Raw genomic sequence first — 27,003 nt, 5'->3', positions numbered from 1 at the left:
GAAGATCCCAAGAGCTGGAAGATCCTAAGAGCTGGAAGATCCCAAGAGCTGGAAGATCCCAAGAGCTGGAAGATCCCACGAGCTGGAAGATCCCACGAGCTGGAAGATCCCACGAGCTGGAAGATCCCAAGGGCTGGAAGATCCCTGGATCTGGAAGAGCCCTGGATCTAGAAGAGCCCTGGATCTGGAAGAGCCCTGGATCTGGAAGAGCCCTGGATCTGGAAGAGCCCTGGATCTGGAAGAGCCCTGGATCTGGAAGAGCCCTGGATCTGGAAGAGCCCTGGATCTGGAAGAGCCCTGGATCTGGAAGAGCCCTGGATCTGGAAGAGCCCTGGATCTGGAAGAGCCCTGGATCTGGAAGAGCCCTGGATCTGGAAGAGCCCTGGATCTGGAAGAGCCCTGGCTCTGGAAGATTCCTGACTCTGGAAGATCCCTGGCTCTGGAAGATCCCTGGCTCTAGAAGATCCCTGGCTCTGGAAGATCCCTGGCTCTGGAAGATCCCTGGCTCTGGAAGATCCCTAGCTCTGGAAGATCCCTAGCTCTGGAAGATCCCTGGCTCTAGAAGATCCCTGGCTCTGGAAGATCCTTGGTCTGAAGATCCCTGAATCTGAAGATCCCTGAGTGTGAAGATCCCTGGATCTGAATCCAGCATCCGAAGATTCCTGGATCCCTTCAGGATTGCACGGTCAAAAGCTTTTACTCAAAATTGGGGTAAAAAGCTAGGGGCAGGACACAAGACAAAAATAATAATAATAATCATTTTGAAATTGAAGTCTCACTAAGATTGGAGTCCGACAGTAAATAACCTTCGCCAACCGTCTTCATTTTCCACCAAATAAATCATGCAAGCCGACGGTCCATCCGACTCCTGAATCTTCCGCGGAAAAGAACAAAAGACTTGCGGAAACTGATCTAATTCCCCGCCTCCCATCTCATCCGGGAATCCCCTCCTAAAACCAAGAAAAATCGCCAAATGGACTCGTTCCGCATATTTAGCTATCCAAATTTCCGGCGGTCCATCGCTTGCTTGCAAACAGAAGAAGAGAAGCATCCCATTCCTCCTCAGATTAAGAAGCAACAGCCGTCGTCCCCATCCGTCGTTGCCGGAATATCCTGATCCGAGTAGGCCCCGACGTGCATTAGTCACCGACCACACCGTCTCCATTTCTGCAACATTGTATTTACCAACAAGGCAGAGAAAGAAAAATCCCTAATGTGTGTGAGAAAATTCCGCACGTCTACTTGGATGCGCTCGCCGTCAGACGACTACGCCGGTCGCCGGCCACGTCCAACCAAAGAAGGGGGAAGACACACGAGGGATAGAAAGAAGAAAAAAAACGCACGCAAACAAATAGGAGGAAAAAGATCTTCCATCCGAAGCGGAGGGGAACTGTAATTTATAAAGAGATTATGGTAATTTCCAACTCATCCTTGGGGCTTGACCGCAGTCGCAGATAGAACATCTGGCCGCCGGCCGCACAGCCCCGGGAGAAAGGAAATTATGAGGTGGGAAATTATCTGGACAAATCGACTTCTGGCGTCCGGCGCGGTTGTTGTTTCTGTTGACGACGAGGGGGGTGTTTCGGAATCCGGATAGTAATTAGCCTCAAACCACTCGTTTAATAGATTTCTCTATAAATCGAGAAACGGAGATTTCTCTGCATTCTTTGCATCTGCGCTTTCTTCCAATCATTCACACCGTTCAGCCGAGCAGGATTCGAAATCAGGGTGAAACCGGGAACAGAAAGAAAGTGGGAAAAGTAAACAAACCGTCATCCGTTGCAATCCATTTGAAGTCATCAATTGGGCTTCTAATTTATTTACCATCCTTTTAAAAGGATTTATGAGTGTTGTTTTCCGTCCCTTTTTGTCGAGATATACGAACCGATCCGTCACCCTAATGGCGATATATGTAGCTGCATGCAGTTAGTGTTAGAAGCGAGTGGCTTTTCGATATTTTTATGGGACTGTTGTTTACATTTTTATAATTTCGAGAAACGTCAAATTTGGTTAGCCGGTCGTAATTAAATGTAAACATTCAATCTGGACCTTAATTAAGGCAGCTAATGGCCTTCGGTTGACGGAGTGTTTTCTTTCCGGACGGAAAAGTCAACATTGCAGCAGTGCGGCCTCTCCAACGCGGCGCTGCAATTATCTGTCAAACCGGGGAGCTGTCAGTGTCAAACAGTCGATTCCGAAGCAAGGCGAAGGATGCCATTTCTAATTAAATTTGTGCACAATGCCGCAAATTAGTTCCAATCAAATCTCGTTACATATTGGATTGCATTCGTAATTCTTTGCCAGCAATCAATCCTCCTCGCTGAGTGTAAAAAAGAGGGTAATGAATCCCCTATTGTTGTTCGAAATTTCCTTTAAGCTCGTTGTTCGCTCACACGCAAAGTTCAAATGCAATTAACCCGCGTGACGAAAGGTTGCGGATGGATGGATGAGGGGATGGTAGAATTGGGAATATAGGAAAATTAGAGTTTTTTCGTCCAAGTAGGCGATTTCCCCGAACCTCTACGAGCGAGCGACGAATGAATGCACGACGAGATCCCACCACGAGCTGTCAAAACTCGTAGGAGGTCGGGAGTAACGAGGGCACTGCACACACACGATTTTTTATCGGTGATTGCTAGGATCAACAAAGAAACGAACTGCGCAATCGGTAATTTTTCATTTCCTTTCTGTTCTCCTAATTTCCAGAGCCCTCGAGCACGTCGAGGAGGACAACAACTCCTAGATGAAATAGATGCACAAACACGCGCTTGTTTTTGGTTCCACGTCGCATCTATTGACGGAGGAACGCGTGTGCGTGTGAGATGCAATTAAAATTAACGAGCGCAGAGCTCCTGCTCTCGCATTCTGTTTCACCACACAGAGTGTCGCACCCCTTCAGCGCTGAAAACTTCTTAATTTTTGATAGAGCGCACAACAAATTGCGCTTGGAATTAAATTTTCCTTTATTTAAATTTAGAGGATTTCCTATTATAATCAACCGAAGCGAACCCTACCGGCGGAATGGGCGCAGTATGGAGAAAGAAGGGCTACACAATTGTGACACACGACTATCCCGAAACTCGAGAACTGCGAAGCCCGAAGTCGGAGACACAAAAGCGTAATCGGAATTTTTAATTGGATTTATTAATTTAAATTTTTCAAGAAGCCTTTTTCCTCAAACCGGCGTTCAGAATGTTGCCTTAATTGGAACAAACATCAATCAAAGCCTTGTTATTGGAGGAAAAATACTCAACCGGATCAAGCGTGAGAGCTAGCTGATTGTGAACGGCTTTAATGAGTTCACTTTTATTTGTAAGCATCGCGGACTTTATTGTGCAACTCTCCGAGTACACACCCCGCAAGAGTCATTTTGAAATGCCATCAAACGTATGGCAGCAAACTGACTGAGCTGATTGAAGCTCAGAAACCCGTCGATCCATCGATCAAAGCAAACATAGTCGTAAATTTGAAATTAGCAACGGCTTTGTTTTGATACCGGTGTGCGCGGTATAGATTATGGGCTCAGAAGGCCATGCAATTTATGATTTGTTTACCCAAGCAGTAGTCGTCTGATGCGCGAAGTATTCATTATTGACAGATGTCAAACAATTTAGTTTTTTTTGTCTGTTGGCGCTCGGGTTTCTTAGAAAAGTAGAAAATAGATAAATGCGATGCCGGTGGGAACGGGTAATTCAGTGAATGTCTTGAATTGGGATTCAAAATCCTGTCTCATATTATGATTACTCGTAATCATATCATAATTTGATTCGTAATTATTTTGAAAACATTTAATTCCTAGTTTTTGGAAGTGTCGCACCCCTAATTTCCTTTTATTCTTCATAACATGATTTGACAATTGTCAATTCTCAGGTCATTCTGACAGATCTGCATGAATTTTTGTTTGAAATTTCTGCAGACATTTTTAAAAGATTCTTTCAGAAACTCCTCTACGAGTTTCTACAGGAATCCCTTCACCATTTTCTAGGAATTACTTCCAGAGCTCCTCCAGAAGATTCTCTTGTTTTTGTTTAGAAATTAAGGAGGTATCATAGAGAGTTTTTAAGTTTTTTCTGAACTTCATCCATACAACTTTCTAGAGATAACTTCAGAAATAGCTTCTGAAATTTTGTCGGGAGTTCTACCAGAAAATTTTCAAAAAAAAAATTATCCTAGGAATCTGCAAAGGTAGAAGAAGTTTTTTAAAAGTTTCCTTAGACAATCCTCTACGAATTTCTTCAGAAATTCCCTCAGGGATTCTTTCAAGCATTCTTTCAGTATATATTGTACAATTTCTGGGTAAACTTCTGAAAAAAACGGCAGAGTTCCTGAAACAGTTTGAACTAATCCCTGAAGGAATCCAAAGAGATATTTCCAATGAAATCGCAGGATCAATTTCTAGAAAGTTTTGCTTGACACTGAGGGAATTTGTCAAGAAATTCTTGAAAAAAATTCTACAGGATTTTTTAAAAGAAATTATTCAGAGGAATTTCCTAAAACTCCGTGGATAAGTTTTTAAGAAATTCTTGTCTGAAATTCCCGAAGAAATCCCTTAATTTCTGAAGATGTCTATGGAGATATTTTTCAAGGAATCCCCACAGAATTTTAAGAAAGAAACCATGAAGGCATTTCTGAAGAAATCTCCAGTACACTTCTCAAAGAAATCCAGGGAAAATTTTTACAAGAAATCCCATAAGGGACTACGTCGTAAAACAAACAGCCCTCAAACTCAGCGATTACTTAACTGTTGTTGCTATTTATTACGATTGCAGGGACCTACGCCACCACGCAGGCCATCGGCACCACCTACTGCGATGCGGTGACTGGTGCGAGAAGTGGTTCAGCGAGCCTTCTCGTTCTCGTTCGATCAACTTTCGGCCCGGTTCGACCCAGGACTTTTTTTTTTGCTGGCCACCTTCAAAGAACATTACAGTAGAACATGTATACGCGCGTTATTTAATTAACCACTTGAGGGGGCGCATAAATTTGTCAAACGAAATGCCTCCGACAACGGCGACGTGGGGTCCTGTGTTCTTGTTCAAAATGAGCCGCACAAACGAGGTCGTTTGTAAGGGTATGAAAATTCTTGGTTCTCTCTTATTATACCACGGCATTTGATGAGACGGGAAGGGGAACTGAACGAAAGTTTCGTGTTTGATTTCGATAATTGCCATTTAGCACGCTAACCTGCTGTACGGTTTGTTTGCGTTTAAGGCAGTTAGGGAAAAGGACAAGCGGCTAATCAGAGGATCGAACGTGAACAAGGATATCTGAAGTATGTTGGTAAACTTACATGATACGGTAGTTATTGACTATGGTGATAGATGAATATAGCTCTTTCTTGGCATTACTCATGTACTCATGATCGATGCAAACGATTTATTTGCAAGTCCACCAAGTGGCAAAAAAGCTACAGTCATCAAAACGATGAACCAAATGGACATTCGGATGAATTGACAAGGGATGTGAACACTCACTTGCAAGAGTTACACTCCTTTGCTATTTTCTTGTAGTTTTGTAGAAAAGTGTGTCAAATAAAGAATGGGTCGCACACGCATACCAAAGTCATGAAAGAACTAAGTAGGCGACGCGGTGAATGTAAAGAGTCACTTTCATAGCTCTGTCACGACTTTGGTATACGTGTGTGACCCTCAGTAGCAATAGAGCATAAGGGATTTTCTAGGCTTAATTTCCAACGACTGCATAGCGAAACTCGGTGATTTCTGTGCATTTATGAGAGGATTCACTCAGTCAATTTTGAACCAATTCTAATGAAATTTTGTACACATGTATTCACGAATAGTATTATCCGTGAACGAAAAATCAAGTCAATTGCTTCAAAATTGACTGAGTTAAAGCAAAAAAACGACCCGTGTAAAATAAGAATCGGGTGTGGTTCATTGAGAGGGTATTAAGCATGTTGTTGGCTGAAGGTGGGAGTCGTGATTACCAGGCCCAAATCATGGACAGATCTTCCACAAGCATAAAAGTTATTTGTTTACGACGGTTGCGGCTCACACTTAATTTGGAATACCGTGTACGGTAATTTTTTGACGAAAATAGAACAGTTGAATACAGCTATACTGCATTGTTTAACTTTTGCACCCGGTTTTGACTGTTGGTGTACTGAGCCTCAGTAAAATCGATTACCTCATCTACCAAAATAGTTCTGCTGTTATATTTCCGCCAAAAAAGTGCTAAACAGGCAATTCAGGATTGAGTGTGGTTAGATCAGCTTCACCAGCCTATATTGACATACCCTTCGAGAATAAGCCACCAGATGGAAATCTTAATATATTATGTAGGGGAGCAAAGTCCGAAATGCCAAGATGGGGTAAAATGTCCCAACTCATAAAATCATTCCTGAATAGGACACACGCTATGTCTGAACTAGCAGATTATAAAAATTAAATGTACATACATCGGGTTTCTTTCCACAGAATGACAAAATTCATGCTATACTAGCTGTACCCGGCAAACTTTGTCTTGCCTAGGGAGCGTCCATAAATTACGTCACGCAAAAATTGCCAATTTTCAACCCCCCTCCCCCCTATGTCACACTTTTTGTATGAGACCTCTGAAATTTTTGTATGGGTTGTCACACTTTACTGAACCCCCCCCCTCCCCCCTAAAAGCGTGACGTAATTTATGGACGTTCCCCTACTGCGTTTTTTGACGTAAGTGTTTCGAACGAGATTGAGGCACACATGGAGACGCATGGTTGTTGATGTCTACGCTTTCTATGTTAGGAGTCATTCAAATATGATGACCATCGTTTTGCGGGGAAATGCCCGGAAACTGATGGACGTATTTTTCGAATGTTTTCATGAAATGGCATCTTACCCCATGGCAGATGGTCTTTTTGCACCACTTCCGTTTTACGAAAAAAAATCGCTAAAATCGATGAAAATGCAATATTTTAGTGAATATTTTTGCTGAAGTATCGATCCAATATTGTCTAGTTGCTGTTACACTTTGAAAGCCTAACAAATGAGGCTAATTATCATTGAAAACGATGAAAGTTTAAAAAATGGCATCTTACCCCACTTTCCCCTATTGGCATATGACAAGACCTGAACTGGTGATTGCTATCAACTACATCACATGATGAAAATGGGAGCCTAATATTACACGGAGACAAATTTCATTCGTTTGAAACAAAAATATTCGTTGAAATCGGTAAACTGATAAAATATTTAGGATTTAAATTTAAATTTTTAAAACTAACTCACTTACATATTGATTGTTAAAATACCCATGGAGGAGCCCCCCGTTCCGCCGTCGAGAACATTAACAAAACTCACAAGTTCCTGCTGCAACATCAAACAAGAATTGCTCCTGCAAAAAAGTAAAGTTTCATCAGTAACTTTTACGAAAATTGTTTTCGGGATCGTATGTTATTTACATGATGTTGGCATTGGAAAAGCCACGTGAGAGGTGGGTTTTCCCAGCGAAGGAAATGACTTCGTAAATTTAATGGGAAAACAAATATTGCCGTAGGGCCGGCAACAAAAAAATCAAAAAAAATTACATTTATTTCTAACATAACCTGTCAAAGGTGTATGTTTGTTTCAAACATGGATTGCTTTCGCTTCAAATGTGATGTTCGATTTGCTCCAAACAGTTTCGTTTTTGTGGCCTGAACAAATTGACAATTCATTTGAATTCATCTCAAATATTTTTGAATTTACCATGTTTGTCTGTGTGTACTAAGATACTGGGTCATTAGGCCGCATGGTCATCAGCATCAATACCCGAGTAGAGCGAAATGGCAAATCAAGGGCAAATTTTACCATTAAAATTAGTGGCGAATCCCTAACCTCAAATCAACCTGTACACCAAGTATAAAATCTTCAATTTTATGAACAATTTTGCTTGTAATAAATAGAAAATGACAAAAATAGCTACTTTCACTCATTTCTACTTTGATTTTGATCATAAATTCCCTACAATTGCAAGTTTTAGGGTCGGTGCATAGGTAAAAAGTGAGGTTACGCGACGCCACTGATTAAAATAAAATGTTTGAAAGGCAAAATGTGCTATTAGTTTGTTTGAAATAAGATTTAGAATAACAAAAATAATAAATATATTTCTATGGCATAACAACTAAAGAATAAATGATTTTGCCATTGTAATAACAAAATGATAGAAAAAGAAGGTCAAAATAAAAACATATTTCAATATGATAATTATGTTATTGTTTTGATGTTATGACTGATAGTTGTAGGAAGATAGATAGATAAATTGAATTTTTTGGTACAAGATTAGATGCTTTATAAATTAATTTGTTTGAAATACTTCAATAACAATTCAAGTAGAAAAAGCTACAGGATTTGCATCAGTGTTTACATTTACGGCAAACAACGGGAGAGCGTAATCAAGCCGCGCAAGCATGATGTGAACGAATTCGATAACGGGAACATGCTTCGGTTTGGTGCGCTGGTGTGTGTGGCATCCGGGTGCTTGAATGACGAGAAGAACGACGATGACGACAACAAGGGAGCGAGAATGAACAAGACGTTGAATGAGTCAGTTTTGTGTGAGATGTTGTGTTGAACAGTTGTTGCGAAGCTCCGCTGGTATGCGAAATAAAAAAAAATAATGAGAATTTAAAAAGTGCGTTTATGTTGATTAGACGAGAAGAATTCCTACAATAGTATGATAGTAATATTTGTTATTATTATATTATTCAATAATAACTCGCAAATTTATTTATTAGCAAACTACAGTAGAATCACTTGGCATAATCCGAAAAAAATCCGGAACCACACGATGAAGGCAACTTGCTCCGCCAAAGCTCCTCTCCTCAATGAGGCAGCTTCACACTAACACCGTCGTCATGGTGCTGGCTGTCAATGATGCTTGGGGCCGGACACGCAAGAAGAATAACAGTAAACTATATTCACACCCCACAATTCAGATTAAACTTTACGATTGGCAACCCGAGCAAAGTCTGACACTGAAAACAAATTTTGACGTTGTGATATTGCAAATAATGATAACTCTGGTTGTTGTCGTTTTGGTCGTTTAAATGGTTAAATATCGAAAATGTGAGAAGAAAAATGTTCCCGTAACAGCAAGTTGAAAACCATTTCTGCTATCTGTGATAGCAAATTGATAACTGTTTATGCTATCAGTACGAAAAAAAAATCATTAAATAAAGTGGGTTTTTCGATTTATATGAAATCCTGAATGCCATAAGATAATTACACTAACGATATACTGTTAGAGTTATTATACAAGGTTGCCTAGAAGTTTTAAAATAACTCAAAAACTTATTTTTTATAATAGTGTGAAGTGACAGTAAAACGGAATCTAAATTCAAAATTGAATTTAATCATGACAAACTGATATCAAAATGTGATATCAATTTGCTGCTGAACATAAATGGAGTTTTCGATTTACTAAAATTTTGTTGTTTGACTCTGCTCGGCAATCTTTGACTATTTCATTCTATGGGATGTGGCCGTAGGTCGGACCGAATGCAATAAAACAACTTGATTGCTAGACGGTCAAATAACAACTAAATTTTATTCAAAAATTCAAATCTACGAACTAAAGTCATGGCATGCTGAGGTTTTCAGTCGCACCTTCAACACTCCTCCTCGACGGAAGAACACCAGCTGCCACGCGGAACCTCGTCAGCTTCTGGTTGGTCAATGGCTTCGTTAGCATGTCGGCAACCATGCTGTCGGTTGGACAGTATTGCACCGAGATCTTGCCCTCCTGGTACATCTGGCGAACGAAATGGTACTTCGTGTCGATGTGCTTCGATCGGTTGTTTACCTTACCGGATTCCAGCTGCTTCATGCACGATTGGTTGTCCTCATGAATACGAATTGGCTTCGCTACGTTCACGTCGAAATCGCTCAGCAACCGGTCGATCCACTGCACCTCTTGGCAGCACTCGGCGAGCGCTACAAATTCCGCATCGGTGCTGCTCAACGCAACACATGTTTGCTTCCGGGATGCCCAGTGGATTGGTCCACCACCGAACGTCACCAAGAATCCGGAATTCGACTTCCGGGTTTTCGCATCACCGGCCCAGTCGGCGTCGACGTAGACCTCCATGCTCGCTTGTCCTGGCCCCAGTACAAGCTCGTGATCCTGGGTGCGCTTGAGGTACCGGAGGATTCGTTTCGCCTCCATCCAATCCGCCTGTGACGGGTTGCTCACTGATCGGCCAAGGATCGATACGCTGACCGCGATGTCCGGTCGGGTGTTCACTGCCACATACAACAAACCACCAATCAAGCTTGAGTACTGGTGATTGTTCGGCAACTTCTCACTCTCCTCCTTTTGTTGCAGGTGGCCAGGGTCCAAAGGAATCTTCGACGACTTCGCTTCGGTCAACCCAAAACGCTCCAACAACGTCTGGATGTAGATTCGTTGATTGAGGGAAAACTGCTCCTCGCTGCGTCGGACTTGGATGCCCAGGAAATGGCGAATATCCCCCAACGATTTTACCGTAAAGCTGCGGTTTAGAGCTGTCATCAGTTCGGCGTACTCTTCTTCGGTGTGGCAAGCGATGACCATATCGTCCACATACACGACCAGATACGTACACTGGTTGCCTCGTCGTCGAACGTACAAGCACGGATCGTTGGCTGACTGCGTGAAGCCTAGCTGCTTCAGGACGCCATCAAATTTCCGGTTCCACACGTGTCCCGCTTGCTTGAGACCGTACAGACTCTTCTGCAGCAAACATACGGAGCTCTTGCCACCCACCTCGTAGCCGGGCGGATGCCACATGTAGACCGTCTCATCCAGGTCGCCGTTGAGGTAGGCCGTCTTGACGTCTGCATGTTTTACCAGCATGTTCTTCGCACTGGCAACTGTGAGCAACGCCCTGAACGTTACCTGTCGCACTACCGGGGCGAACACCTCGTCGAAGTCCGTCCCGAATTTCTGGGAGAATCCTTGCGCAACCAGCCTGGCCTTGTACTGCGCAACGTTGCCATTCTCGTCGACCTTGCGCTTGAAAATCCACTTGCTGCCTACGGGTTTGCGATCAGCGGGCAGATTCGCCAGCTTCCAGGTACCGTGCCTCTTCAGTGACTTGATTTCATCATCCATTGCAGCACGCCACTGCGCCGCCTCTGGACCGTTGACTGCTTCAGCGAAACTTCTCGGTTCCGCCACAAGCTTGCGCGCCATGCCGGTGGTCTCCCGGAATCGAACTGGTTTCTGTCCCATCGTGCTTCTAGTAGAACGCCGGAGTGGCATCTCTTCTTCTTCATTATTCCCGTTGCCATGGCAATCATCGTCGTCGAGCACATCTTCACACGGTGAGTCGTAAGATGAGGAATCGGACTCGTACTCCTCCTGAACCGAGGCATCATCATCGTCGGATTCGTCTTCCGCAGCTGGTCGTGAAAGCACTGACTCGTACTCCACCATCGTCGCTGACGGTGACCGGTGCGACGAACCCTCGTTTTCGACTTCGTCCTCCATTTCCACGAAACGTACATCACGACTGATGACTACCTTCTTCGTCGCTTTGTCGACGAAGCGGAACGCCTTGTGGCAGTCCGAGTAGCCGACGAACGTCAACTTTTGCGCCTTCGGTGCTAACTTGCTTCGCTTCTCTTGAGGAATGTGAACGAACGCAGTGCACCCAAAAATGTGCAATCGTCCGTAATCCGGTTTCTTCCCAAACCAGAGCTCGAAGGGTGTCCTCTTGACGGACCTCGATGGTAGCATATTCTGCAAATGCACGGCCGTGTTGACCGCTTCCGCCCAGAACTCGTAGCCCATCTTCGCGACGATCAGCATGCATCGAGCCATCTCGACGATCGAACGGTTTTTCCTCTCCGCGACACCGTTTTGCTCCGGTGCGTAGCCAGCCGTGTACTGGGGAGCGATCCCATTGACACGATAGAATCGTCCCAAACGCTTCGATTTGTATTCGCCTCCCTGGTCGGAACGAATAACAGTCGGACATCTTCCAAATCGATTTTTAACCATACTCACGTAATCCTCTATTACATCCGCAGCTTCCGACTTCTTCTTGAGGAAATACACGACGGTGTACCGGCTGTGGTCGTCAATCTTCGTGAGAAAATACCGCGAACCACCAGGCGACACGGTGTTCATCGGCCCACAGATGTCCGTGTGGATAATGTCCAGCACCTTCGCAGATTGTCGGTCCTCCTTCCTCGGAAATGGCAGCCGAGAGATCTTACCTTCGACGCAGCACTCGCACGTTTGGAACACGCTACATTTTTGGATGTTCACGCCGGTAGCCAAACCGTCATACGCCGCTCGATGTATTGCATCAGGATCACGGTGGCCTAATTTGCGGTGCCAGTGGTGGATGCAATTTTTACTGTGGAGGGACGCAACCATACCGCACTTCTTAGCCGTCTTCAACTGGTAGAGCCCACCGATTTTCTTCGCTACTGCAGCGACAACACCGTTGCGTTGGATGACACACCCCCGGCGACCAGAAAATATTACCTCGGCTCCTTTCGCTACCAGCCTTCCGACCGATATCAGGTTCGACTCCAAATCCGGGACGTAGAACACTTCGGAAAGAATAATTTCTTGTGGCTTACCTTCTTCGTCCTGGCAGAATAGGCGCCCCGAACCGACACCTCTCACCAACGTCTCGTTTCCATCGGCCAGCGTGATGGAAATCCCCGTGCTTGGCTTCAACTCGTCGAAAAACGCACGGTCACAGCACATGTGCGATGTTGCTCCAGAGTCGACGATCCATACGTTCGATGCTCTCTCGGTCGCAGTAACCATGAATGCGAATGGCGTTGCCATGCCAACCGTCGCCTTCGGTTTCGATTTTTTCTTCGACACGTGGCTCTGGCTAGCACCGCCATTTGTAGGTTCCCGTCCAGCTCTTGACGCTGGGCATTCGCGCTTGAAATGTCCGGGCTTGTGGCAATTGTGGCAGACAATTGACTTTTTGTCCCCACCAGCACGCAGAATCGACTCACCTCGGTGGCTTTTTTCGGCTCGCTTCTGCGCTTCATCCAGCAGCTTTCGCTTCACCAGCTCCATGGTGAGCTCGTCGTCGGAACGGCTTTCCAACGCTGTCGTCAGTCTCTCTCTCTCTCTTATTGGCGTAACGTCCTCATTGGGACAAAGCCTGCTTCTCAGCTTAGTGTTCTATGAGCACTTCCACAGTTATTAACTGAGAGCTTCCTCTGCCAATGACCATTTTGCATGCGTATATCGTGTGGCAGGCACGAAGATACTCTATGCCCAAGGAAGTCAAGGAAATTTCCTTTATGAAAAGATCCTGGACCGACCGGGAATCGAACCCGTCACCCTCAGCATGGTCATGCTGAATACCCGTGCGTTTACCGCCTCGGCTATATGGGCCCGCTGTCGTCAGTATGTCGAATGAATCCGGCATGCTCTTCAGCACCATCGCTACCTTCAGACTGGGCTCCAGCTCCTGTCCTGCGTTTGCGAGGCTAGCAAACAGCTCCTCCATGCGGAACAGGTGGCCCTCCATGTCCCCGTCATCGGCGTACTCAGCTTTGCACAGCTTTTTCAGGTACGACACGCGGGTGCACATCGTCGTCTTCTGGTGGTGTTTCCGCAACTCTTCCCAGGTCTCCATGGCGGTCATGCAGTTCCGGATTAGCGGGTGTTGGCTGTCGTCGACCAGCAAAACGATGGTGGTCCGTGCTTTGGCGTCTCCGTCCTCCCACGCGTCCGTCAGAGGTTCTGGGGCGGCCTCCGTCACGTGTTCACGTGTTTCCAAAGGTTTTCGCGCACCAGCAGCATCTCCACCTTGAATTGCCAGCATTCGTAGCCGCCGCTCTTCAACTTCTCCAGGCCGAACTTGCTTCCGTCCATATCGGGATCGTGAAAAAATCTTGAGGAACTATAAAACTTGAACTCTTTTTGAATTTTCTTCTAAATGGCCCATAACCTATGGGATGTGGCCGTAGGTCGGACCGAATGCAATAAAACAACTTGATTGCTAGACGGTCAAATAACAACTAAATTTTATTCAAAAATTCAAATCTACAAACTAAAGTCATGGCATGCTGAGGTTTTCAGTCGCACCTTCAACACATTCGCAATTTCATGAAACATTTCAAATATCATGGCTTACGCAGCAGTTTGATTTGTGTAGTGAGTCCCCTAATTATTAAATTGTATTTACTGTTTGTTTATACAACAAACAGTTCCAACACTATATTAACAATGAAACTGAAGAAAACAGGCTACATTTTTAAGAAGAAAAAAGGCATAGATAAATATCAGTACAATTAACTTCAATAATCATCATAGAAGTATGAATGAGAGAAGGAGACTGAGAAATAGTCATACATTAAAGCAGCAATGAAAACATAAAGAGCAATTAATCAATACTATGTAAAAAGAAAACATCATTTTCAAATAAGTATCAGTGAGTTTTACGTTTCTATGTTTCTAATAACCTTTATTCCAAAGATTTGTTGATTGTTTTCAGAAAACTTTCCACAGATTATAAGGATTTTACCAGTAAACTTGAGAAAAATAAATCGAAAATTTTCCAAATAATACTGCAAAGTTCTACAAAAAAACAACAACAAATTTATGGTTTTGAGAAGAAATCTACCAAAAATCATAATAAAATGATCTGACAAGGAAAAGCGCAGGACATTGTTAAGTATATTTCAAAAATATGCATGTTTTACGAGAATGTCAGCAAGTGTTAGTATCTAACTTATAGAGTTGGTATAACACTTTCCAAAGAGTCTGACCAAAAATTAAAAAAAATATTATAAACATGTGTATAAATATGTGGGCTTCGTGGCCGAGCGGTTAGCGCCGTCAGTCGTTCAGGTGTCTCGTAAGCCTCGGAGTGTGGGTTCGATTCCCGCTCCAGTCGGGGAAAACTTTTCGTCAAACGAAAAATTTTCCACTGAGCCACTGGGTGTTATATGTGTTGTCCGTTGTCTACTTAATGTTCAGTCTGAGCGGCCTCTGGCCGAAGACGGTGTAATTATCTTTCAAAAAAAATATGAACATGAAGATACCGCAAGGTCAAACAACTATATTACACATATAAATAAGTTACTACCAAACACAATAGAATGAACACGTTTCATTGAAAAATCGAGAGATAAATTTGTGAAAAAAACACGATCGACCTACTAATGAATATTTGAATTAACCGTTAAAAAGGTAATCGATGGAAAGCTATGCGACGATGATGTCTGTTTCTCTGTGGTAGAAGAATCAGTTTTGGCCATAGTGCGGTATTCAGCCTGTTGCGTTCTAAATCAGAATATTTTTTTACTACTTAATCCAAATATGATACGATTATTAAAGCTGTAAGAACCATAGATTTTAAATAAAAAAAGCGACAAAAAATAATTCTCCTTAAAAAGTCAGCTCTTTACATATGTCTAATTTGCCCACTTCCATAAGAAATACACGAGATTGGCCGAAATAGAAACCAAATTTAAATATATGGCGCAAAATTAACTAATACAAAAATCAAGTATTAGCTTGATTTCCGCATTTTTCCAACAAAATATGCCTATAGTGTAAATTGTCCGTACAGCAATTTTTTGGTCAAAATAATTTTTCATTCAAATGTTCATAACATTTGCGTTAATCAAAAACGCTGAAATTTTGACCAATCATTAATCATATATTAAAACTTCATTGGTAAAATTTTGAGCGAGATCGAATAAGTTTTCTGAAAGTTGTAGAACTTTTAGAAAAATTTAAGATTTTTGAACACATTTTTAAAACATTATATCTCAGTATGTACTCGATGAAACTTTATCATTTTTTTTTGTGTTACAGCTGATACCTAAGGCTTTCATATGCAGCTACTTTTAAGGGGCTGTCCATAAACCACGTGGTCATTAGTCCATACAAATTTTTTTTTTCGTCCATACAAAATGGTCATTGGCCGAACCCCCCCCCCCCCCCTCATGACCACGTGGTTTATGGACAGCCCCTAAGGTTTTATATTCACTACAAAAAATTTGAAAAACGTGCTTATGTAGTTGACGATGTTTAAAAACTTACTATATTTTGCACATATAATCTGCCAAACGTTTACCACCAATAAAAGTGCATTAACTGAACGAAAAATACATAGGACCTACTCTTCATATGTAGTTTAGTAGGTCCTGTATAAAAATATTACATTAAGAGAATTTAAAAACGTTTAAAACACTTGGTACTTTTATTGATCAGAATATGATGAATTTCCAAATGACACTCTGAACATATACAGATTTTTAATATTTTTTGTAGTGGATATAAAATCTCAAACGAAGCTGCATATGATAACCTTAAGTATAAGCTGTATCACAGAAAAAAATGAAAAAGTTTCATCGAGTACATATTGAGATATAACGTTTAAAGAATGTGTTCAAAAAATTTATAAGTAGAAAACTTATTCGATCTCGCTCAAAATTTTTACCAATGGAGCTTTGATATTTGGTGCATGATTGATCAAAATTTCAGCGTGTTTGATTGATGTATAAAAAAAGTTATGATCAATTGAATGAAATATGTATATTGAAACCTTTTATTTGACATATTGGTAGTTTTTATATGATTATTGATTATTTTTATAATAATGATTTCTCTTAAAATGGCCGAAACCTGTGCACGTACCCTACTAGGAGTGCCCTACATCACATCTGTTAGAAGCATGCAATGCGAAACACTTTCTACCACTTCCCTAGTAACATTTTAAGTTTTGTTCGGCTCTATAAGAGATCTTCATGACCAATTTTATAAAACTTGCAATAAAACTGTTTTATACATCAAAACCTCTTGATAACCTCTTTAAGAGCATCTTCCGGCTAAGTGGACCACTCTCGGAGAGGTTTTGCAAACCACAATAAGAGTAGAAATAAAACTGTTTTAAAAGCTAGTTAAAAAAAAATTATTCTCGAAAAAAGGTTATGATGATTGTTGATGTTTTTTTTAACAAAAACTATGACAGCTCCATATGCAGAGAAGCTGCTTCGATGGCACGTGAAGTGCAGGAGCACACATCATTCGTAAGTAGAAAGCGATCATTTCAAAGAAATATTTTAGTAGTTAATGTGGTGGGTAGGCTTATGTGCATTCAATTTTACCGTGAATATTGGGGTTGCAGAAACATAAAATCAATGCACTTCGAAAATGGTGAATATTATCATTTTGGAATGAAAAAAAAATCAATTTGGTAATTTAATAAAACTATCTCGAACCACAAGAAAACTCAGCTGAGAGAGTTTATTTATGTGAGCATGTTAAGGAAATGGCAGCAAACTATCAATAACACAGCGCAACATTTTTTTGTCTCAAGAGCAAACTAATGTGTCTCTGACAGATTTTGGGCTGCTGAATCCGAATCCGGGCTCAGATTTGCTCCAGCACGTCAGAATTTTGAGCTATACCTCAATTTATAGGGCAAAATATGCGATTTTGGGCTTTTTTCACTGCAAGCCATTAGGCAAGGACAAAAATTGACGTAAATCCATGTCAAAATGTCATGAAAAGACAAATGCCATCTCCGAAATTTGTAAATAAATGTTCAGTCTGAATTCTGAAAATAAAATAGCTGGATTTTTTTAATATATTTTACCAATGCCTGCAAATGTCTGACATATTTACAAGAATGCGAAATTATGGAATATCTTAAGCCCAAACCTTTCAGGGACCGTATTTTTAACAGCAGAATTTTCGCAACATTTTATTTTCAAACTAACTACGAAAGTTGTTTTCAGTACATATTTTGCAAAGGATATCCTTTGCGTTTTCAAGTTCAAAAGAAAGTTTTTTAAACTGCATTTTAAAGCTGCTTCTTTTTTAGAATTTTACAAGTTTTGTTTTTTGTTTGATTCCTCTCAGGAATCTTTAACGTGATGTGTTCAAGAGGTTTTACTTTTCGCTTTTCAGAAGATTTGTAGGAAGTTTTTCTACAAAAGTTTATTCTAAAGTTTTCAATTTTTTTTAATAGTATTTTTTGTCAAGAAGATGGTCTAAAGTAGCTTATGGCAAAAGCGAATGGGGTTGACAGAAGAGAATCGACGCAACAAATGTTTATGGACTACAAGAAGAAATTGGGAAACTTACAGAGATTTCTTGAATGTATTTTACTTCTATATTGATCTAAAAAAGATCTTCATTTCAATCGTTATACTGGCAAGTGATGTCCCTTAACGAGAAGTACGCTTGAACCAGTATTGGATTATTAAAATAACAAAGCTAAGACAAAAAACTTCTATAAAATACTTGAAATGTAGTGTATTTAGTTCATGAAAAAGACTTTCAGAACGACTATAACTCAATACCGAAGAACTGTTCTCAGAACAAATGTTCTTGGGCTGTCCAGGCCTGTGCCATCATAACGTTGTTTTATCTCCAGTTAAATAGGCTGCTACAATAAACCATCAGGTAGTTTGTGCCGGTATAACTCTGCAGTAGACCGGCCCACATTTGTATGGTGAGAAATAAAAGTTGTGAAAAGCTACATGGCACCCTCTAAAATCGTGCCTTCGGATGAGAAGAACATTTTGTGAAAATTTCAGCTCAACCGGTTAGAAACTGAGCTGGCGCAATTGAGTTGAAGGTTTGTATGGGATTTCCAATCCAATTATATGGGAAATTGGATGACCTCCAGTTTCTCATTCAGCACGCTGCTTTGATGAGTTTGATTTGGCTCAGAATTGAAATAATAGTAGTTGATACCCTTAGGAACAACTTTGTAAAAGATCAAATCATGATGAAACTTTATTTAGTTGTGGTTTCAGCTAACGAAAGCAGGATGAGGACCTCAGCCCCCGTTTAATCTCGGTTGTTACTTGCAGTACGTGTTTGCCGTTCTAAGCTTGCGCGCCACATCATAGGCGGCTATGGTGCTCTTCATTTCAATTCATCACGCACGTGGACGGCTATCGAGACAATGAAGCGTTGCATAGCTACCTAAAGGGGCCATTAGACTATTTGTCATAATGACAAATATTTGCCATTGCAGTCCGACATTCATCCGAGGTTGCCATGATTTACGTTGTGTTGGTCATTTGTTGGGCTTGTTTGGCCAAATATTAGTCATGTCTAATGGGACCTTAAGAAGTAGCGCGCAAGTTTCGAACGGCAAATACGTGCTGCAAGTAACAGCCGAGAATAAACGGGGGCTGATGTCCTTATCCTGTTTTCGTTAGCCGAACCGCAACAAAATTATGTTTTGTCATGAAATGGTCTTCCACAAAGTTGTTCCTTAGGGTATCAACTACTATGGTTTTCAATTCTGAGCCAAATCGAGCTCGTCAAACCAGCGTGCTGAATGAGAGACTGGAGCTCATCCAATTTCCCATATATTTGGATTGAAAATCCTATACTAACCTTCAACTCATTTACGCCAGCTCAGTTTCTAACCGATTGCGCTGAAATTTTCACAGAATGCTCTTCTCATCCAAAGGCACGATTCAAGAGGGTGCCCCGTGGAATTTTTCGACATTTTTGTATTTGGGCCAGTCTACTCTGCAGCCATAGGTAATCATTGATGGAGGGTACCGAACCATCATCATCATTAGTGAGCAATCTCAATAGAGTACAAACTGGGTTACATAAATTGAAAAGTTATAGCTTGTTCATTAAGGTGGCCCACACTTATATGAAAAACAAAAATTTCGAAAAATGCCAAGTCTTACCTCCTAAATCAGTTGTTTTGGACTCCCAGAAGCTACGTTCAAAATTTGAGCAAAATCGGTTGAGCCTAAGGGGGCGCTCAAAACGCTTGAAGTTTGTATGGGAAAACTTGGCCAAATGTATGCAGAAATTTTAAATTTTCGAAATTTGCCGCTAGGTGGCGCTGTAAGTGTTCAATAATCAAACCCATTGGTATTAATGTAGGTGACTATATGCCAAACAACTTTGTCGAAGACCGCAAAGTGATCCAACGTCTGTGAAAAAAGTTATACCCTAGGTAAGGTGAGGTGAAACATTATTGATATTTTTCCAGTACATGTAAAGGAATAATATCAATAATGAAATCTCAATTCTTTGCCTCACTTTGCCTAAGGTATAACTTTTTTCACAGACGTTGGATCACTTTGCGGTCTTCGACAAAGTTGTTTGGTATACAGTCACCTACAAAAATGCCAAAGGGTTTAATTATTGAACGCTTACAGCGCCACCTAGCGGCAAAATTCGAAAACTTAAAATTTCTGCATACATTTGGCCAAGTTTTCCCATACAAACTTCAAGCGTTTTGAGCGCCCCCTTAGGCTCAACCGATTTTGCTCAAATTTTGAACGTAGCTTCTGGGAGTCCAAAACAACTGATTCAGGAGGTAAGACTTGGCACTTTTCGAAATTTTTGTTTTTCATATAAGTGTGGGCCACCCTATTGTTCATTTTCCAAGTTTTTTTTTTGTTTTTTAATTTATAATTTTGGACTGAAAAATTCAAAGGTGTGCAAGTAAGTAGAATATGAATTCTAGAAGGTGATTCAGCTAGGGGTTGCATTTTGTCCCCTGTTTGGAGCGGCAATCGAACTTTCACTCTGAGGTATACGAAAAGCCTTAACGAGTGACGTCTTGTAGTTTATGATTCAGGACGATTCAAATATGACGCTCACAATACTATCTTATTTAGAATGATGAGATTTCAATAAAGTTGACGCTAGATTAGGCTGTCCCAAAAAAATTGATGTTCGAAAAGTCAAGGTGCTCAACCCTAAAATGAAAGATATGTATGCATATTTGAAACAATATTTCAATTTTCTAAAAAATCATCCAGAGGATCCGCCTGGACATTTTTGAAAAATGACTCTTTTTCATGAAAATTCTCAAAAAAGTCATTTATATAATTTTTTTCTACTTCTGATTTTTTTTTTTCAATATATTTTTCATTTTTCTACAGACATCTACTACCGTAATTCCGCAAAGTGACGTAAGTGCCATTCCTTAAGAACAAACGTCTTGAAATCCCGCTTCAACAACACATTAGAACTTCAAACGCACAAATCTCAAGAAGCAAGCTTCAAACAACAAAACATTTTATTATTCTGTTCTTGCTCACTTGTGATAAGCTTGAAATAAGAAGATCAGGTGCGCTAGTTTCGTTTACTAAGAGATTTGTGCACTCGTGAGTAGGTACCAAAGTCGACCATTATTTTGAGATTTCTCCTTTTTCCTGCGATATTTTTCGAAGCTTTTATTGGAAATATTTCCAGGTATTTCTCCAAAAGTCAGTCGAGAAAATATTTTCCAATTACTATGTGAATTGTTTCAAGAGCTTCTCCAAGTATATTTTAAAAAAAGGAAATATTCAGAACAATGTTTCAAGTTTGTTCAAGGAGAAACGGAGAAAATCTCTTCGGCAATTCATTGGCAGATTTGTGTTAAGAATTCCTCCGACGATTTCTCCGCAAATTTCTCCAAGAGTGCATTCAGAAATTATTTTTGAAATTGCAGCAGAATTCTCGTGCTAATCCTCGAAAATCTTTCCTATGAATGTTTGATGCATTTTAAAAAGTAATTAAAGTGAGGTAAGTAAAGGTCTCCTTCAAACAATTTTCAAGGATTCCCCCAGAATGTTCTAGAAAATCGTTTATATTTTTATTTTCAAAAATATCTTCTTGAATTTCTCCTTCAGAAGTTCTTGCATGGATTCCTTTGAAAGTTGCTGTTCGGATTCTTCAACGCCTTCAGAAAATAAATCCAAGGATTCTTCTAAGTATCTCTTTGGGAATTTTTCCAAAGATTCTCACGGACATTTTTTCAAGGATTCTGTCAGAACGTTTCTTGAAGGTTTCTCCATAAATTATTCCGGAACAATTTTAAAACATTCCTCTAGAAACTCCTTCGAGGATTTCTTGCACTAATCCGTGAGGACACCGGAAATACATATATTCAAAAAATCATCCATGCGTTTCTCAGAGGAGTGGTGGAAAATCTTTTCAGAAATGTTTATAAGAATTCCTAAATTGGAAATGCTTCTCCAGGAATTCATCCTAGGGTTCCACCAGGAACTTCTACTTTTTTTCTTCCAGAAATTTCCAGAACGGAATATGGCAGATTCAGGCATTAGAATGGCCTAACTTTGTGAGGCTAAAAATGAAGGTTGTCTCAACTTACGGGACAGCCCCCATAAATGAGGAAGAACAATCTCTGGAAGTTCTAATTCAATCGGTTGAAAACTGAGCTGAAGCGCAATTGAAGTTTAAATGGGATTGCAATCCCGAATATTTGTATGGGAAATTGTATTAATATATCAAGTCTCTGCACACCCAGCTTGGCTCAGAATTAAAAACAAACATCTACATCTAACGGGGTCATAATGATTTGGCCTACTCAATCGCCATGGTGGTCATAGATTGGTGAGCTCGTTCCATGCTTTATACATTTGAGAATTAAATAATGTACATGTTTTTATGTCATTTATTCTTTGATCACTTTGACTACTTAAGCACATAAGTGAAAAAATAAACTTGAAACTATATGAAAATAATATGAAACTTCGCTTCTATTGTCGTGTACGAAAGTACATGCTTTTTTATACATTCAGACGTTAATTTAACTATTCAATTTAATTCATCGTGGTATTCTTAACTGCTAAAGATGTTAGGCAACTGCTGGTGAACTGTTTGCCCAAATCGATTACAGAAATTGAGTGTAACAGTCTCTTTGATGTCCGTTAATTGCTAGACTGCAGCGAATCCCAGTTCGTACCCATATTAACTCTAATTGAAATGCCAGTACGCACTATCCATTACCACAAACGAAAATTCCTCCAAATTCCCGTCGATCAGACATTCCCACGAAACCCTCTGATCCAAACGAATCAAAGTAACCTACTGATGCAAACCGATCAAAGACCATGCGGGAGAGAGAGACAGACAAAACATCACACTCACGGATAACTGACTGACTGCTGTCGGCAACTATCTTGTTAGCCGAAGAATCCAAGTCAGCGGGCCCCGGCTGGCTGACTGCGGTTGCCGGGTTGCAAAATTCCTTCCGCCTGCTTAGCTCGCCTCCTCAGCCTGTCGTCGTCCCGATCCAATCGATGGTGGAACCCGGCTACTTCGACCGACTAGTAAGCAGGCAGTAATGATCGAATTACACAACACTTCTTTCCTGCACTTGCTTGCACCTATTTGTTTGCTTTTCTTCACACTCACTAAAACTGAAATCACTTGAGTGCAGGGGTCTGCCGAGCCTGCTTGGCTTCGACTTCAAACTTCTCAAATTTCACACCAGCGTGGTGCCTCTTCGCCTTGCGTTCCCGCGGTTGTAACAGTCGCTGTGTGTGCAAATTGCACTTTATTTTTTTCTTGAACCGTACCGCGACTGCACTTCAAATGCCACCGAGTACTGTTGGTTGCGTTTTCTAATTAAAATAACTCGCGCGCAAAGTGATATCTTCTTTTTGAGAAATTCTTCCGATTCGCTCTTTTTTTTTCTTTCGTGTGCTTCGCCACGACTCTTGTCGCTTCTTCGGCTTCACAGTAGGCTGTGATGTTGCTAAACACTAATAAATTTCAGCACTTGTTTCGTCGCCTACTGCCTGACACTTGCGGAGCATTCCAGCCGCAATAGCGCTCCAGTGCGTTATTTATCTCTCTTTGAAAAGTTAAATATTTGAATAATTATAAGCTTTTTGCCGTTGTTTTGCCTGTTGTCACAGTGACATGCACTCGCTCTTCAGCGCTGCTGATGATGATGACGATCCTCTTCGTTCTTCGGAGCTTCATTCATGGAAAAAATCCCGCCAGACCTCGACCATGTGGTTATCGCTCCGGAGCTCTTAATTAAAAATAAGACAACAAATCACTCCGCGGTTCACATACTCTCGCTCGCTCACTACTCGTCGTTTCCTTCTTCTCGATCAACCGCGATGCTTGAAGCAACAATTTTTATTTAATTTTAATTGTACCCACTTGATAGTGATGCGCGCTAATTAATTAGACAGATTTGTGCGGGTTGGTGTTTACTTTCCGCGCCCGCGCTATCTCGCCTCGCTGCTGCTTGTTTGTGTACACGCTAAATCACTCACTAACCGCTTCACTAACAACTGTCGAGAACAGAACCTATCGTCAATCAACGCAAACTTGTTGCAGCCACCTGTGAGTCCCGTCGCCAATATAAACCGTTTTCCAATCCAAACAACCGGCTTCCGCACGTCGCGACGTTCAAACGTCAACTGACAGTGCATTGTTATCGCCGTCGCCGCCTGCTGCGATGCGACCGACCACCGCAAGCACCGCGAGCACGCTCTCTCACATCACCACTCCGTTATTTACTTCTCTCGCCATTTCACTTTCGCTCTCCTCAAGCGGTGGAAAATATCTTTCTCGCCGGTCAGTTATTTACCCACTCCATCCACCGACGGGTGACACCACCTTCCCACGACAAGGTTGGGAAAATTTGCCTTTTGACACTTCACACCTCCCGGGTTTGTCGCTCTCTCTTCGGCACTGTTCTCTCTTGCCTCGCCCTCTCATTGTTTGCGGCTCGCCGCGAGTACATAGTGTGGTGGGAAAAGGACCAACAACACGCGGAAAACTCTGCGCTCTCTCTGCACTCTGCAACCTACCCCCCACAAACACAGCAGGCCTGGGCGCGTGAGCGAGAAAATCCAGGAGGTGGGACAAACAGCACTGCACTTATCTCAGCAATCGCTTTGACTCACAGCGTGCGTGCGAGACGTGGGGGTTAGTGAGCGAGTTTTAGGAGAGGATGAAGATGACACGTGACTCGCTCGTTCGTTGGCGGGCGACCATTAAAGCCATTTACTCCGAGATTTGGCACATAAAAAAACGGAAAACTTCGAGGAGGACCACCACCAACCAACCAGCTGATGCTGGTGAGTGGTGATGGTTGGTTGTCAGAGAGCGTGGGAAAGTAGGGAACTGGGAGAAGCGTGCTTTATGCGGCAGACCAACAGCAAACCTTGTTATAGAACATTTTCTATTTTTGTCATAAAAGAATCTGCAGTACACAAATAAATGAGAGAAAATCTAATAATTTGTTAACATCTACATATTCTGCTGCTAATGTTTGCATAAAAGACTTCTGAAGCTTTAGCAGAAGTCCTTGCAAGATTTCCCTTGCCCGCAAAGCACACAAATTGACCGGATCTCGTGAAAATCGTAACCCGGCTTGTCGCATTACACCTCCCAGCGGGATGTTTAAGAATAGGCATGATAATCCGTCACCTTGTCTCCGTCTCCGGCGAGATTCGAATGAACTGGATAGTTCACCCGAGACTCTTACGCAGACCGTTCTTCGTTGCTTTTATCAGTCTTGTCAGCTTCCCGCAAGGCCGTTTTCGTCCATGATCTTCCATAGCTCTTATCGGGCGATACTATCGTATGCCGCTTGGTATGGTATTCACGGAATTTCAGGAAAATTTGCCGTACGGTGAAGATCAATGCTGTGCATCCAGATACACCCTGATTCAGGATAGAGAAGCTGGGTGTAGCTGGACTAAAAAACGAGTGACGAAGAGTTCGATGAGTGACGAGTGACGAGGGAATCCAACAGTGTTAATGGAGAAGCCGCAAATATCTTCCCCAACTGCTTCCGGAGCTAGAAAGAAAGGAGGTAAGAAACCGCCGTAAAACTGACTGTCCTCGGTGCCACACGAGTGAGATAGCGAAGACGTGTGATAGTAGGAAGAGCTGCCGGAGAAACAGGAGTCCGCCCGTAAGGCTGAGGAGCTCGTGAGGCAGGAGAAGTACCTTCACGATAAACCCAAGCTGGAGGAACAGATTGCTGAAGATGAGAGCAGCAAATCAAGCGTCTTCAGTCACAAGAACAGGACTCAAGCTTGGTTCAAAAGCCAACATGGCACAAATCAGGAAGCGTACGAGTCAGCAAGAGTTCTGTGGCGCTGCCAGCCATTGAGAAGCTACGAAGACGAGACAATTATTCTACGTGAGCGTTTACGATACGGATGATCCTGAGGGAAGCTGGTGTGCCGTGAACGGAAACGACGAAGACGTTCCAGAGCAAGTGAAGCTACAGGCCCCGGTGAAGTCTAGTGCAAGATGTGGCCACGGCGAAAGAAACATGGGAGAAGTTACAGTCCGCATCCCAGCCAGGACGACATGAGCACGTCAGTCACAAATTCCATGAATTTCAAGGTGGACTTATCGAGGCTCGCGGAGATTCTGCTGATGAGGCTTCCGGAGCAGTACGAGCTTATGATCATGGGACTAGAAGCTTCCGGAACAGCATTGACGGGTCAGCGGAACAGCGGTGGACGGGTCACGTCATCAGGATGTCGGATAGCAACCCGACTAAAATGGTTCTCGAGAGTCATCCGACCGGTACAAGAAGACGTGGTGTGTAGCGAGCTAAGTGGGACGATCTGCGGACCCTTCGCAGAGTGCGGAACTGGGAACTCACAGCCATGGACCGAGTAGAATGGAGACGGCTACTATGTACAGCAGAGGCCACTCAGACCTTAGTCCGACCGGTAAGGTAAGTACGTGTTGCTTTTGCTTGCTTTTGTAGATTTAAAGATGTCAAGAAGCAGACGGAAGAACGCATCAAGAAAATCAGGATGGACAACGAGATAGAGTATGTCAATCGTACGATGCGACGGTTCCTGAAACACGCTGGAATCTACCACGATATGACGGTTCCGTATAATCCGGAACAAAACGGACTGGCAGATCGGATGAATAGGACGTTGTTGGAACTTGCCAAGAGCATGCTGTTCGATGCCGGCCTGGAGAAGCGATTTGGACAGAGGCAGTTACTTACCTTACCGATCAGACTAAGACCTGAGTGTCCTCTGCTGTACGTAGGAGTCGTCTCCATTCTATTCGGTCCATGGCTGTATGTCTCCAGATCCACACTCTGCGAAGGGTCCGCAAATCGTCCTCCACCTGATCGAGGTAGAGGCAGTTGTTAATCGTACACCGACAAAAGGTCTACCAGTCACACCCGAGGAGAAATTCACAGGTAAACGTCTCGACCTGTCACATCTACGCGTTTTTGGAAGTGAGGTCAGGGTGCACGTCCCTACGGAGAAAAGAAGAATATGGCATGCGAAGTTAGAACTATCAATGTTCATG

At 42.2% G+C, this 27,003-nt stretch overlaps 1 protein-coding gene across 3 annotated transcripts in view; it reads right to left on the bottom strand.

Moving 5' to 3' along the window:
* The window catches only part of LOC109401927 (LIM domain transcription factor LMO4.1), a 69,750-nt gene extending 45,643 nt beyond the window's left edge, over positions 1–24,107 (bottom strand). For all 3 annotated transcript variants that reach the window (XM_062844685.1, XM_062844683.1, XM_062844686.1), the window contains exon 1: positions 22,831–24,107. The gene's annotated coding sequence lies outside the window, so the exon portion shown is untranslated. The remainder of the gene's footprint in view (positions 1–22,830) is intronic.
* Positions 24,108–27,003: the final 2,896 nt, after the last annotated feature.

Source organism: Aedes albopictus, chromosome 1 (genome assembly GCF_035046485.1).
Source record: "Aedes albopictus strain Foshan chromosome 1, AalbF5, whole genome shotgun sequence".
In the NCBI taxonomy this organism is placed as follows: domain Eukaryota; kingdom Metazoa; phylum Arthropoda; class Insecta; order Diptera; family Culicidae; genus Aedes; species Aedes albopictus.
Note: the sequence above shows the minus strand (reverse complement) of the source record. Positions and strands in the feature narration are given on the sequence as shown.